Source organism: Vipera ursinii, assembly GCF_947247035.1.
Source record: "Vipera ursinii genome assembly, chromosome: 2".
NCBI classification, from domain to species: Eukaryota; Metazoa; Chordata; class Lepidosauria; order Squamata; family Viperidae; genus Vipera; species Vipera ursinii.
The window spans coordinates 73,666,779-73,681,271 of NC_139513.1; the positions used below are offsets into that span (position 1 = coordinate 73,666,779).

A 14,493-nucleotide genomic window follows, 5' to 3' on the forward strand; every position below is an offset into this window, starting at 1 on the left:
GACATGGATGAGACCCTTGATAGAATCTTGATGTCCTGTGTAACTTTGCACTAGTGCTCCAGAGTTTGGGTCATAAATCCTGCAAAAATAAAAAGACAGAGTTACAAACCTATCCAAGGAAAAGCTGTCCTTTTTTGTTTCCGCTTCCCTTACTACCAAATGCCTTACTCTGTGGCTACCTGATAGTATCATGGTCTCCTGCAATGATACATCCATTGATCTGGTCAATGCAAATACAATTGATTCCTCTAGGGGCTTTCATGTCCCGCACACAACATCCGCCATCTTCACTCTAAGTGAACCAGATTAAAAACAAACAACCTTCCACCATCAAGGAAGACACACTGTTCTCCAGCTTCAGCGATATACCTCACTATACAAATATAACTTTTGACTATTCTATTCTGACCTTTGATTCTCTAAGAATCATCATGCAGAACTATTTGTGTTTGGTCAGAAAATCATTATACTGTAGGTCTCTGATGGCTACTCTATTTTCCTATTGTTTACCTATCACTACACTTAACATGAAATAAAGAGTGAAGTTACTTACCCAGAGTTGAATGGTGCCATCTTCAGCACCAGTTACCCATTTGTTTTGTTGTGGGTGCCATGCCAGAGCTAGGACTGTGGTTTTGTGCTCACTGAGTTCAGCCAGGAGCTCCAGATCGGCACAATGAAAGCTGAAAGCGCAGATGAAAACTCCAGTGCTGGTAGAGAAGGCAAATTCTCTCCTTTCAGGAGCAGGGGGGTGTAGGCTGTGAATGGCAGGGATAACAGAACCTTGGCAAACTTAGATTAGTAATAAAGTCTCTCTGGCACGGAGGTGGGCAACGATAGCAACTTTATGGACTTTATGGACTTCCTCCCAGAATTCCTGAGCCAGCCACGCAGCGACTTGTACTGCTTATGTTTGCTACTGTCCATTTTGCCATGAAAGATGCTTTTACAATCCTCTTTTCATGCATCCAAGATGACATTCTTCTCCTTAAGAGCACATTGATGCTGTTTTTTAAAAAAAAATCAAATTAATGCAGAAAGGTTTACCCACCTATCTTGGGAACAGACCACGTCCAGGATAGGCCCGTTATCCCCAGGCAGATTGGAGAAGGTGTTTTGAAAGGAGCGCTTTTGAAGATTCCAGAGGCACAGCCTTCCATCCCATCCCCCACTGAGCTGCAATGAAAACGGGCCAGGTGAGAACTTGCTTCTCAGGGCTCTGCTCCCTTTACTCCTCTCTCTCCCCCCTCCCTCCTTTCATACATTCGTTCCTTGAAGGCTGTCTGTGTTCCCACTCTCTCCCTTCTCACCAAATGAAGAGATTGCTGGAAAGAGTCTTAGAGGGTTATGGGTCCCCCTTTACAGAGAACACAATGCTTGCTTTGTGGGGATTCTTTAAGAAAAGGATAGTGCAGAGCTAGTCTGCCCCCTGTGGTGCACTTTTGGATAGCACGCAAGAGTGAACCGAATAGATTAGCAGTCTTGGGCAGCCAAACAACTACTCTGCATTAACATTCTACTCTCCTGGCTAATGTACCATCACCGTATACTAAATAAATAACGGAAAGGTATTTAGTTCAGGGCCATTTTAAGGTTAAAGAGCCATCAAATGAGAGGAACAATGAAATGTTATAGTTAACACTTGTATCCCAGACACAGTCACCAAAACAGTTTTTCTGATATGGTACACTTAAAGGACGCGGTGGCTCAGTGGGTTAGGCCACTGAGATGGTCGGCAGTTTGGCCGGTCGAATCCCGAGTGCCGCGTAACAGTGAGCGCCTGTTACTCGTCCCAGCTTCTGCCAACCTAGCAGTTCGAAAGCACATAAAAATGCAAGTAGAAAAATAGGGACCACTACGGCGGGAAGGTAACAGCGTTCTGTGCGCCTTTGGCGTCTAGTCAGGCCGGCCACATGACCATGGAGACGTCCTCGGACAAGCGTTGGCTCTTCGACTTTGAAATGGAGATGAGCACCGGCCCCTAGAGTTGGAAATGATTAGCACGCGTGTGCGGGGGAACCTTTACCTTTACCATTACACTTAACAGATACAAAGTATTAATTTCATTTAGTGTGCAAATTGTATATAAGTTTATATAGTATTCTCTTTTCGCGAGTCATATATAAGCACCTACCCTATATAATCTTTCCCCAGCCATTCACTTACCAGATAAGGGACGTGAATGCCGTTCTTCTCATTTGTCACTAGGGTAAGTGCTGTAATCATGCCGGTGTGTCCACACAATACTATTCTGCATGTGAGATCTATTTAAGGTAATGATATGGGAGACAGCAATTGGATGGAAAAAAGAAAGGAGAGATCACCATGATGAAACTGAACTGATATATTATTATAACAGATATTAATTTGATTTATATTCTATTTTTCCACCCACAGGCACTTTTAAAATACAGAAACATTAGCCTGGCAGTGACAACCTGCTAAATTCATTTGCCAAGATAAACATAAGGTAGACACCAAAGGAGAGAAGGGAAGATTTCTCAAAGTTGCAGATAAAAGAAAATTACAGTGCTGTATATTTGTAATATGTTGTACAGTAGTTCTTTTGTCTCATTAGATCCACTGTCATATAATTTAGTCACTAGATCAGTTTTGATCAGTCTAACAAAAAACCCCAACAACAATAAGTTCTTCTAGAGGGGCTGTGTTCTTGGTTTTCTTCATGTCTCCTGGTTTATTCTTCACCCTGTTTCAAAATGGCTCAGAAAATTGATAACAGCCCACTTTTACAAGGCCTCAGTTTCTTCCACTAAAGAAAAATGCCCTTGAACAGCAAATAGATCATTGAGTGCTTCTTTTGGGATGTCTCTGAAATTTCTATCCCATTCTGAATGGGATATTTTTACCTGAGATACAGCTACTTGAAGGTTCGCAGACCATCTCACCTTGGGCACAACCTTTTGCTAGTGTTTTGGACTCTTGATCCAATGCAGACATATTTTGCTATAGCACAGAGAAAAATATGAAATAGTAAAGAAAACGTTTCTGAATCCTGTTTTGCAATAAATCTTCCACCTGGATTTTGTTATTATGCACCCATGAGTTTATTTCAACTTTCACCAACCTTACGATTACTAGATCTGTTGGACTTAAAGTCCTACAGTTCCTTGTTACTATGGCAGCATTTCTATAATAAGTAGGAAGTGTAGGAATTTAAGAATGGAGATTATTAAATTTATCACGTTAGGGAAGGCTTGTCAGTTCCATAAATATTAAACAGCCTGTGGTCCCTGGGAGAGAGTTCAAGGTACTAATTGGGCCACATATTCCTCTGATTGCCGTCCCATTGTTCAGAGTTATTTTTCCCCTAAAGCTATATGTCTTGTCTGTCTAAGAGTAATCTCTATACTTAGACTTCAATTCCTACGCTTCCTAGTTATCATAGAAATGCTGCCATAGTAACTAGCAATTGTAGGACTTTAAATCCAACAGCTTTCCATTGTAGGAAGGTTATTACTCTTTGAAGATGACCTACAAAGTGATTTTGACTGCCTTCCATCCAGTCATAGGAAGAAGAGTTTGCTCTTACCTGGACAGGGGGCTCAGTACCTGGGATGAAGGTCTCAAATTCCCAGAGATAAATATTCCCGTTGGTTGCTGACATCACTAGAATGTCCAGCTGTTCGACAAAGATGACCCTATCAAGGCCCAGGGTTTGGTTATCAAGATTGCTCTAAATCAGCATTCAAGGTCTGATCTGAAAACCCAAGCCCAACATTTCCCTCCTTTTTCTTTTATCCCAGCTAAGAAGGTGTGGATACTTTTTAAAAGTCCTTGGCAAATGTCACCAGGTTTTAAGCTACTTGCTTTTAAGTAGCAAGCAATAACTCTAATGTTCTTAGTTTTGGTATAATGTCCCGGCTACAGTAACATGTATCCAGAGAGACCACATCCTGATATTTACCTAGTGAACTCTATTTTTTCTTTTCCTATGTCTTTGGCTGTGATCAGGGATCTGCTGTAACCACTTCGGCGCCTACTGCAAGTCCTCATTTTTTGTGCAGAATATGGACAGGGTTCCCATTCTTTCTGATGACCTTTCTCTATCTGATCAGCCAAAGGCCCTCGTCGCTCCAAGTGGCCTTTGTCTATATGGAAGGACTCCCTGCTGAATGAAACAGACACACAATCTGTGATTACATCATGTACTTAATCAGATTCTTAAAAATAACCAGCAGATGCGTTTGTAAAACCTGCTAAATTTGATTAGCATTAATGGTAGATGTTTAATGCCTTAGCATGATGTGTGAACCCAGCTATTCAGTTACCTTACATACCAGTCAACAAATTTGCAAACCCACAAAATAGATTAATTCAGTAACAAGTTACTGTGTGAACCCAGCCACAAGAGGAAAAACCAGCTGTGGGGCTGGGTGATAAGTATGAGGCTGAGTTGCTGTATGACTGGAGCAGGTAGGACATGAATAGAGCAGACAGGAAAGAGGATGCATAAGACAAGCAGAGCTAGGTTGTCTGTGAACATATACTTTTTATAAGTACAAATGAATGAGGCAGACTCATCTAAGTGAGAGATGGGAGTGAGATACTTTGCAGATACTTTTCATGAACAAGTGCTCTTGAAGATAATGATCGAATGAAGTAGAATGTTTAGCAATTAAACTACATAAATCTGTAAATCAGCAAAAACACAGATTAATATGCTAAGCATCTAAGCATAAGTATATGTTCATCAGCAAGGACTATGTTTCCTCTTAGCAGCAGCAGCAGCAGCTGCAGGTTTCAGCATATAACTAGTTACATCACTAATTTTCCATTATTGGGCAGTGGAAATCTCTGAACAAATTATATCAGTGCCTGGAGGTATTTCCTACATGTAGCGATAAACCTTTACCTGTAAATGAAGGGAGATATGTAGCTTCTTTCCCATTTTTGCAACATTCCATTGGTGTCCCCACTGAAGAGTAAAATGGGCTCCTTTTTGGCTAATAAAGATAACAATGAGAAGTGGAAACAAAAGTAACTTGGACTTGGTAAACCAGACAAAGAGTTTACTGCTGAACAGATGATATAAAGATGAGCCTAAATACTGACTAGCTAGCTTGACTCATTGGGGAGGTTATTTTGGCTATGAGTGGTTGCATCTGCTAAAGCTTATACTCCCTGATCTATTGCAGGCTGAGGGTGAGCAGAGAGTTATGCGTGCCTACTTACCATAAGCAAGACACTCCAGGGAGTGTTTGCAGGGCAGCAGCGTTAGACATCCCAACTCACTGTAGCGCCATATCACAACTTGCTGTGGTTTTGCTATGCCTCGAAGGAGAAGAGAACAACGTTTTATGTGTTATACCTAAAATAATCTTTTCGGGATTGCTTAAGGTTACTTGGATTGCTCTAAAAGGTCTTACCATCCACCAGGTTATACAATACCTTGAAAAAGAGACAGGATGTGGCTGGAAATGTTCTACTGTACTTAAAAAAAATCAATTGAATTTATATTTCTGCAGAACAGAAACCTCTTATTGAAAAAATATCGAAAGTGGGATTTGTTGATGTGCCAAATGAAACATACAAAACTTTCCTCAATTTTATGCTTTCCACTTTTATTGGGACTACAACTCCCAGAATTATCAGCAAAAGTCCCAGTCAGCTGAAGTGGGTTCATAGGGTGGACAGTGGACAGAGTTTTCCACTCCTGTTCATCCTCCTAGCCATTTTTTATCCCTGCAAAGCAAGTGAATGGAGGGATACTCATTCAGCTGGAACAGAGAAATTAGCCTGGAATTGCAATGCCAACACTTGAATATCATTCCTAAACCGAGACTCAGTTCTTGAATCATGGTTCAACTTAGTTGCCTCGGCTTTTGAGAAAATTCTATCTTCTCCAAGTTAATTTCTGCTAAATTAATTGATGGTGTGACTTTATATTCTGCTTGTCTTTCCTCCATTATAGAAGTATGCATGTTTCTCCTTCATACTATCCTCTCATTAAATCCTATAAAGTAACTATAGAGACTATTAGGCTGAGAAATAGGGACAGATTCAAGATCATCAAACATTATTGCTGAAAGGCTTGAATTAGATCTCCAGCAGTTTTCATACAATACTCTAACAACCTAACTCTGTAACTTGATGCGCACTAGGTCTGATGAGGCTGTAACTCCCAGAGTACCCAGCCAGCTTCTCTGTGTTCACAAGGAACACTGGGCGATGTATTTCTAGCTAGTACATCTGGAGTGTATCAGATTGAGGTGAACTGGTTTTCTCATTGCAAGTCTTCCTTGACTCTTTTACAAATATAATTTTATGTTAAGAACATGAAACAATTGGTTTATAGCAGGGGTCTCCAAACCTGGCAACCTTAAGACTTGTAGACTTCAACTCCCAGAACTGGCTGGCTGAGGAATTCTAGGATTTGAAGTCCACAAGTCTTAAAGTGACTAAATTTGGAGACCCCTGGTTTATAAGATATGAAGATGGAATCCATGGTAAGAGGTTTGGAAGCCCAGATGAGATTTTGACTTGCAAATCTGAGGGAAGAGGTATCAGTGCTTTGCTGGGGTACTCACCAATCACATGCTTTGAGTCTGGCAGGCTGAGGAGCTGCTGGAGAACCAGCTCATCCTTCTGATTGCCCTGGAATGTGGATATGAACTGTGAAACCTGAAAGAGAGATGGCTGTTTAATATGGGTTTTTCCTTCCTTTTACTGTTTATGTGTAGGGCAAACCCTTTTTATTTGTGAGGAAATGAAAAAGATAAATTTGTGGCGCTGCTCTGAAAAGCTCTTGTCAAATGAAGTTGCACAGCTACAGAGAAGAACCCCAGAAAATAAACAATACTCTTGAATGGTAATGGTATTTTAAAAATGTGAGCTTTCAACATGTCTTGGAGCAATTGGAAGATCCCCCAAAACAATGCAAGGAATCCAAGCAGCCTTTGAAACACCAACTCAGTAGAAACAACAAATAAAAAACACTGTCCAAATTAATGGAAAGAAACATAAGCCACAGCTCAGGCAGTTAGAATTTAATTTTAATTATATCTGCTATGTTATTTGAAAGAGCATCATAATGTTTCAGTATAAAATAGTTCTATGCAGTCTTTATGTCTCTTACACGGTACCATTAATCTGGCAATCTGGGTCTAAGCTCTCAAAAGGCAAGGAACACACTTAAAAGAAACATCCTTCACAAGCAGTAAGATGAGGTCATTAATGTGAAGGAATTTGTTGCCTAAGAATGGACAAGGATGAAATTTTGCCCCCTCACAGAAAAATCCTCCCTGGTGAACAACTACTAAGAAAAGAAGAATCTGCTTCATACTGGATCAGAAGTCAAGATTCAGACAGAAGGTCTTTAAAACATCTAATGTTGTTGTTAGCTGCGAAGTCGTGTCCGACCCATCGCGACCCTATGGACAACATTCCTCCAGGCCTTCCTGTCCTCTACCATCTTCTGGAGTCCATTTAAGCTCACGCCTACTGCTTCAGTGACTCCATCCAGCCACCTCATTCTCTGTCGTCCCCTTCTTCTCTCGCCCTCAACCTTTCCCAGCATTAGGCTCTTCTCCAGTGAGTCCTTCCTTCTCATTAGGTGGCCAAAGTATTTGAGTTTTAGCTTCAGGATCTGGCCTTCTAAAGAGCAGTCAGGGTTGATCTCCTCTAGGACTGACCGGTTTGATCGCCTTGCGGTCTAACATCTAATACTCAATATCAATTGGTATGGCCAGAATTTATATTGGGAGTCTCCTGTATGCATACAGGAAATGGCCTCTGCTCTCAGGAGATCCCTTATTGATACTAACCAATAAGTTTAAGAAGGATCTGTAGGTTCCCCCAGCTCAGGATCCTGCAGCCTGACAAATCCAAAGTATTTGTAAATGGGTTCCAGATTGGCAGACAGTTTTTGCCTAATAGATATTTAGATACATCTCATATACTTTCACCCCATGAATTTAAGAAAACATTTGGGAAGCATTTGTACATTCCCCCCAGATTTGGGTGACTATTGTTTGGGGCTATAAATATGAGTTCTGAAAGCAAAACGGCCACTTTTAGTTTACAAAATCTTTCTGTGTGGGAAGATACTGTGGCTGGCCACTTTGACAGTTAGGTTTTGAACTGATTGGAAGGCAGCTCAAGAGTGGTGGGGGTGAGCCCTACTAATTCGTTTCCTGTTTGGTTGCAGCGTAGCTACTAGAATGGCCATTTCTACACAGCAGAGAAGTCTTGCCTCATCTCTCTTACCCGCTCTACAGATTCAAGTCCTCTAAGGAAATGTAAGCTTAAAGGGCTTGGCAATTCTTCTCAAGGGGGCAAGACATGACAAGCAGGGTTGAAATCTCACCAAGAGATTTGTCATTTCCTCTTTTCTTTGCCTGGGAAGGAGCCAGCACGCACACAGCTGGGTGATGGAGGTCCTGTTTTGATTTATAAAGAATCAGGATTTTTGTTGCTCTACTTCAAGCGGGGCAGAGATATTTGCCCTTTGTTCTCACCCCTTCATCTATTGTACATGGCAGCAACTAGCGACTCAAAAAACAGCCACCCTAAAGTGAAATGGTGTGGGAGGTGCCCACAGTTGCCCTTCATTCTTCCCCCCCCCTGCTATCAACTGTAATATCAAGCATTGCCAGTAGAGGGCCCCTTATAATCACAAATCCATTCAACAGAGTCTGCGGATAGGCAAAAAAATTGCATCGAATACTCGTTGTCACTCACTATTTCTCCGGACTGCGGCTCATAAAGGGTGGGCTGGGAAGTGCCATTAGTAATCCAAATGACGCCAATAGGTGCCACATAGCACAGTCCAGTTATGTTACTGATGAAAGGGCCGAGGCGTTGGATCAACTTGCCATCCTGGGACCAGATGCCAACGGTCTGGTCAAAGGAGCCTGAAAGCAGCCTGCAAATGAATCCCCAGGTCAGTGCTTCAAGAAAGCAGGAGATTACAGTGAATGGCAGGTCAGTGGACTTTTCCAGCGGCCACTTAATAGCCCACACTCAACAAATGCTGTCTTTCCAATACGTTGGAAGGAGGGGAGAATCTTTTTCCATCAGCAGTTCTCCGTTTGTATCTTTCAGTTGTTTTCTCCCTGCCAGCAGTTTTATTTAAACCCTGAATTGTCCACTTCCTCTTTGTGGTAAATAACTTCCTTCCCCAAACCTCTACCTCTCTCATTTGTTATATAGTCCAACCATTATGACAACACAATTCAGAGGAAAAGGCACCTCTTTCTGCCTGCACCTTCACAATAAAACAGGGGGAAAGTTCCTATTAAAAGCATGTACACATGTAGAAGGATGGGGGAAAAAAGGCCATATGCAAAACACCAAGTCCTTCGTCTAGCTCAGGGGTGTCAAACTCAATTTCATTGAGGGCTGCATCAGCATCGCGGTTGCCCTCAGGGGGCCGGGTGGGTATGGGCCGGGTGGGCGTGGCCTACTGGGTGGGCGTGGCTAGAGTGCGTATGGCCTACTGGGTGGGCGTGGCCAGCTCTACATCGTTCGCATCAAGGGTGCCTATGGGGGCCTGGGCAGGAGTGGGACTGATCTGAGGGTCTCTGGCAGGAGGAGGGTCTCTGGGCCAGGGCCAAGGCAGTGGGGGTCGTTCCCTCACTGTTTCCAGGATGGCTTCGCGGGCCGCATGAAACCACTTCGCGGGCCGGATCTGCCCCCGGGCCTTATGTTTGACATGTCTGGTCTAGCTTGTACCTTGTGGTTTCTTGCTGGCGCACCAGAATCAAATGGGTGATGGCTGCATTATGGGCACGTGAGATGCACTGCTTCTTCGTCAGGCCTTTTCTGCCTGGGGTCTGGTAAGTGTCAAAGATCAGTAGTTTTTTGTCATACCTGGAATTGGTAGGGAGGAATGATCAACTGAAGATGAACTTGATTTCAGTTGGCTTTGTTTCGATTTTTCAGCAGAGCGCCTCAAATCATACCAGAGAGCCTTATCGGTAAAGGCCAAATAAGGTTTCTGTTTTCAGAAAAGTGTTGTAATTCACATAATTGTCCTTCAGAGCAATCCAGTAGGCACAGGACTGCTCCCCCCCCAGAGCTATTCTGGGCTCCTTTTGATAAGTCTCTTTCTTGTAACATCAGCAATGGGCACAGAATTTCAAATTACAAAGCAGCTACACTGACCTTCTCCAACACATATGGTCCTATGACACACACACACACACCGCCCCCGATTTCCAGCCAATATGATTGTTGAAATGGTCACAGGAGTTTGGGAAGAGTCCTATCTTATAAATGTGGGGTTTTCCAAAATGTAGAAAACAGGTATACCGATGACAGTAAATATTATTGGCATCACCAGATATTTAGGTTCTGAACCTGCCTACGGGGGAAAACTATCCCCGCTTCCAAACTCACCCAGCGGTATAAATATGGTTATCAAGGCAGGTGATGCAGGACACAATGTCTTTGTGGGTCCATTCAGAAAAGCTCTGGGTTACGTTGACTATGTGCCCAGATTCTTTTTTTTCGTCCAAGGGGAAAACCATCAGGCGTCCTTTGCTCCCACAAAGAAGGAGATGCCGAGTCAGGCTGATTGCCAAGGTGAAGATGGGATAGCCCAACTGAAAAGAAAGAAGGGGGAGGTTTACCTAAAGGGCATGAAGAGTAAGAAAGGCATCCCTGCCATAGCACAATCTAAACACAATTAATCTCAGTGGAAGGACCTGGGAGTTTTCAAAAACTGACCAATAGAAAACTTGAGTCCTACAGGCAGACAAGACACGTTTACTCTGTTGAAGGAATAGCTCAGAGACAAAAAAAAAGTTTTTCTAATCCTAATGGTTTCTAAATGCTTCCAAGGCAGATTTCTAAGACAATTTTAGTGCCTCAGAATCCCGAGGGCATCATTCTCAAGGCTGAGATACCCTTGAATGGCAAGTGCCTGACATAATCATTCTATAACCTTATGATGTCATGTTTGCCATCAGCCGAGGATTATGGGAGTTGCAGTGCATGGTGAATGTAAGGTGACTGAATCACTGGTGAGCACGAGGTTGGGGAAAGTTCTTGAACTCATGCAATCAATTCTGTGCAATAGCTTGTAATTTCAGAAAACATATTACTGATCTTACTATGATTGGATTCCTAGTCCTAGGGTCTCATGAGTTGCCACTCTTACCAGAATACGGTCAAGCACTGTACCACCCGGAGCCCAAACCAGCACGGAGCTGTCATTGGAGGCAGAGAAGAGGAGCCGTGCCTGTATCCAGGAAAGGAAGTGGGTGACCCAGCCAGCATGTTCTTTGGCGCACAAGGTCATGTGCCCACTTTCCATGTCCCACCATTTGATCACTCCATCTATAAGAGTAATAAAAGTGACATGCCACTTATGTGGACAGGAGTTCAATTCAGGAAGAACCTGGAATTTTTATTTATATATACATATAAATATATAGTCCATCTATATGCATAGATGGAACAGAAAAGCAGTTTCTTGGTACATACAGAAAGTTAAATTTTCTTCTCTTTGGTGGATAGTAACATCTAATTTCTCTTAGGAAAAGTTAAGACCTACTATACTGATGTTATTATCCACCATTCATATATAATTGGCCAGGGCATGACAAATGCAGGAAGTTGGCACAGGAGTGGAGTTAGATACAAACATTTAAAGTTAGCACCCGAGAAAAAATGTTCCTTCCCAGCATAGACTCACCTTCAAATCCAGTGAGACATTCCCGTCGAGCTGAATGGTAGCCAAGAGCTGTTATTGAACAGCGGTGACGTTCCTTTATTCGCAGGTGCTCTTGCATAGCCATATCTATAGGTGGAATGAAGGATGGTATAAAGAACAGGGATTAGAATGAGGTCACACATGCACATTCACCCTGGGATATTGTTTAATGTATCAGTCTCATGTTTTTCAAATCAACAACCATGCTCCTTCCAAAGGCAGAGTTGAGTTTAATATTGGTAGAGTGAGGGTTGAAAGAGGACTTTATTTTAGAAGGCCTATGAAGGCTGCATGAGGACAACAGTGAGATGAGATTGTGTGTGTGTGTGTGTGTGAGAGAGAGAGATATTTTGCAGTGTTAACAAATGTGAAATAATTTGAAACAACTTTAGGTTGAATGTTGATATGTGCCGTCATACTGCTTTCCTACTGCATTGTATCTAAATCAGTGGGAAAGTGCATATAAATCAGTCTGATACGAAGAGAGGGGAGATAAAGCAAAACAGAGTGCTTCTGGCTGAGCCTTGAATGGCAGAAAAAACAGCAGGTGACAAAAAGATAGATGCAACTGTGCAGTGCAGTCCAAGCAAGGCTAAGATGCCACCCAATCCCTTAAAACCACAGTATATGCAATCATTTATGGAAGGATGGCTCTGCTAATCTGTAGCAGCCAGCAGAGGGAAAGTGGCATCTCTTAAAACTTCAACCCATCTCAATAAATGACCAGGTAATGATTATCCATGTCTTGGAAAAAGGAAGTTCTCTTATCCTCCCAGCCTTTTTTCAACATTCTCTCAACACTGCAACTAACTACTCTATCATGAATGGCAATAAATTCCCCAGGTTTTTTTTTTTTGGAAACATCCAGACATTCAACAATGAACAACGCTGCTGGCACAGGTTTAGCAAAACACAAAAAACCTTCAGCAAACATCTTAACCACTCTTTAGAAAGGGAATGCCAGGAAGCAAAATTTGTCCTCCTGAAAAAAAAGTTGCATTGCCATTTTAAATGTAAATATTAAACTATAAATGTCATTTTTGGTGTACAGCAATGCTTCTCAAGCTTTTTTCTTTCATTCCCCCAAACCGCTGATCAGAAAACCCTCATTTAAATGTCTCTGTTGTGACAGAGTAATGGGTTCGTGTGTCGTTACCCAAAAGGAAACCATTTCTGCCCAAGTTGGGGTAATTTACCCAAGCGTGGGAAGCACTAGTTTATTTACCACACAATTTCCCAGCTTCGCCTAAGATTGCTTGCAGTATGTCCTCCCATCTCGGTTCCCTGAGAATGACAGACGACCGTGATTCAATCGCCCTCCTGTAAGCCCCGCTCCTTTCTCCGAGACTTGCCCAGATATGCCTGGAGGATTTATCGCAGAGTTCCTGGCGTCTCAATCGGTGGCGGCGCCTGGGAACTCGGAGTTAGCTTCAAGTCTCGTTTACTTCCTCCGCCTGTCGCTATGGGAATAAAGTGAAGCGAGGGCGGGAGAAAGCTCATCCCAACACTGGAGTCGTGAGGATGAGATGTGCCTCAACCAGTAGCCGTGGCTTGTCAGAACCGACCCGAATTTCCGCTCATTCTCTACTTTGTTCGAGTGGTGGATGGAAAGAGTTGCATTTGCAGCCCTGTGGCTTGCGAAAGCACGCGTGTTTTTAAAAATTGTATAAGGCCTTTTTTTTCAAGAAGTATAGGTGACTTTCCACGGTTCTCCGATTTTTGTTTCTCACACCAATCCTTGCAAGTTAGGGGAGCTTGTGAGACAGTGATTAGAGAAACTAGGGAAGCTTGTGAGACAGTGATTAGACTGCATTCACCCAGCACTTTTGGGGGATTAGTGGGGATTAACCAATTTGGGTCTCCATATTTTCTCTTCCCAATCTGGGTCATATATGTTGAATTATAATTAAAAATTTTGTCCAGATGTCATAAATTTCTATTGTTTAAAAATCTTGAAAGTTGTGATTCAACATCTATGGGAAATGCAAGGTTGAGGAAGTCACTCCAGTTAGCTCCACTCTTTTCCATTGAATCCTAGAGTTGGAAAGGGCCACTTAGATCACTGAGCCCAAATCACAGCTCAACACAGGGATCCAAAATTAAATCATACTGATGATTTCCTAATATTCAGTTCAGTTGCTAATATTTCCTAATATTCAGTTCTGCCTTCTAGTAATGTAAAACTGTTACGTCAAGTTCTGCTCTCAGGCAAATAAGCTGTAATATTTATTTAATTATTACAATTTTTGGATCCTACCCAGATATGAATGACATCCTTCCAGTGTTGTAGTAGTTCCTTCAGTCCTCCTCTGAGAGCTAAACATCCCCAGTTCCTCCAACTTTCTTTGTAGGACATAATTTCCAGTTCTCTGATCATCTTTGTTATTTTTCTCTGAATGTACGTAGCCTTGAATGTCTTGAAAGATGTGATCAGAACTGGATTTCTGGAAGTTAAGGGATAGTCTGGCTAATGCAGAATATTGTGTAACCATTACTTGCTGTGATTGGGAAACTAACCTTCTAATGATGCAGTTGAAAATTTTGTTTGTCTTTTTAGTGGCGATGACAAACCGCTGACTCCTATTCAGAACAGCATTCACACTTAACTATTATGAAGTCTGATAACTGCATTTATTTTTTTTCTAAATCAACTTTGATTTTATGTGTGTTATTTCAGTTTGTTATTTTTAGCCTGTGCTTTACCCAAAGTATATTTATCTTTTGTTTTTTTGCCAAAAAAGCCAACACAGTGCTAGGCTGCATTAACAGAGGGATAGAATCAAGATCACGTGAAGTACTAATACCACTTTACAATG

At 42.1% G+C, this 14,493-nt stretch overlaps 1 long non-coding RNA gene across 1 annotated transcript; it reads right to left on the reverse strand.

The window, feature by feature from the left end:
• Window positions 1-530: 530 nt before the first annotated feature.
• Window positions 531-1,302, reverse strand: LOC310636561. The gene is made up of 3 exons (XR_014491749.1): window positions 1,264-1,302; window positions 1,052-1,176; window positions 531-758 (listed from the first exon to the last, which is right to left on the reverse strand). It is a non-coding gene; the product is annotated as an uncharacterized lncRNA (long non-coding RNA).
• Between the last annotated feature and the right edge of the window lie 13,191 nt (window positions 1,303-14,493).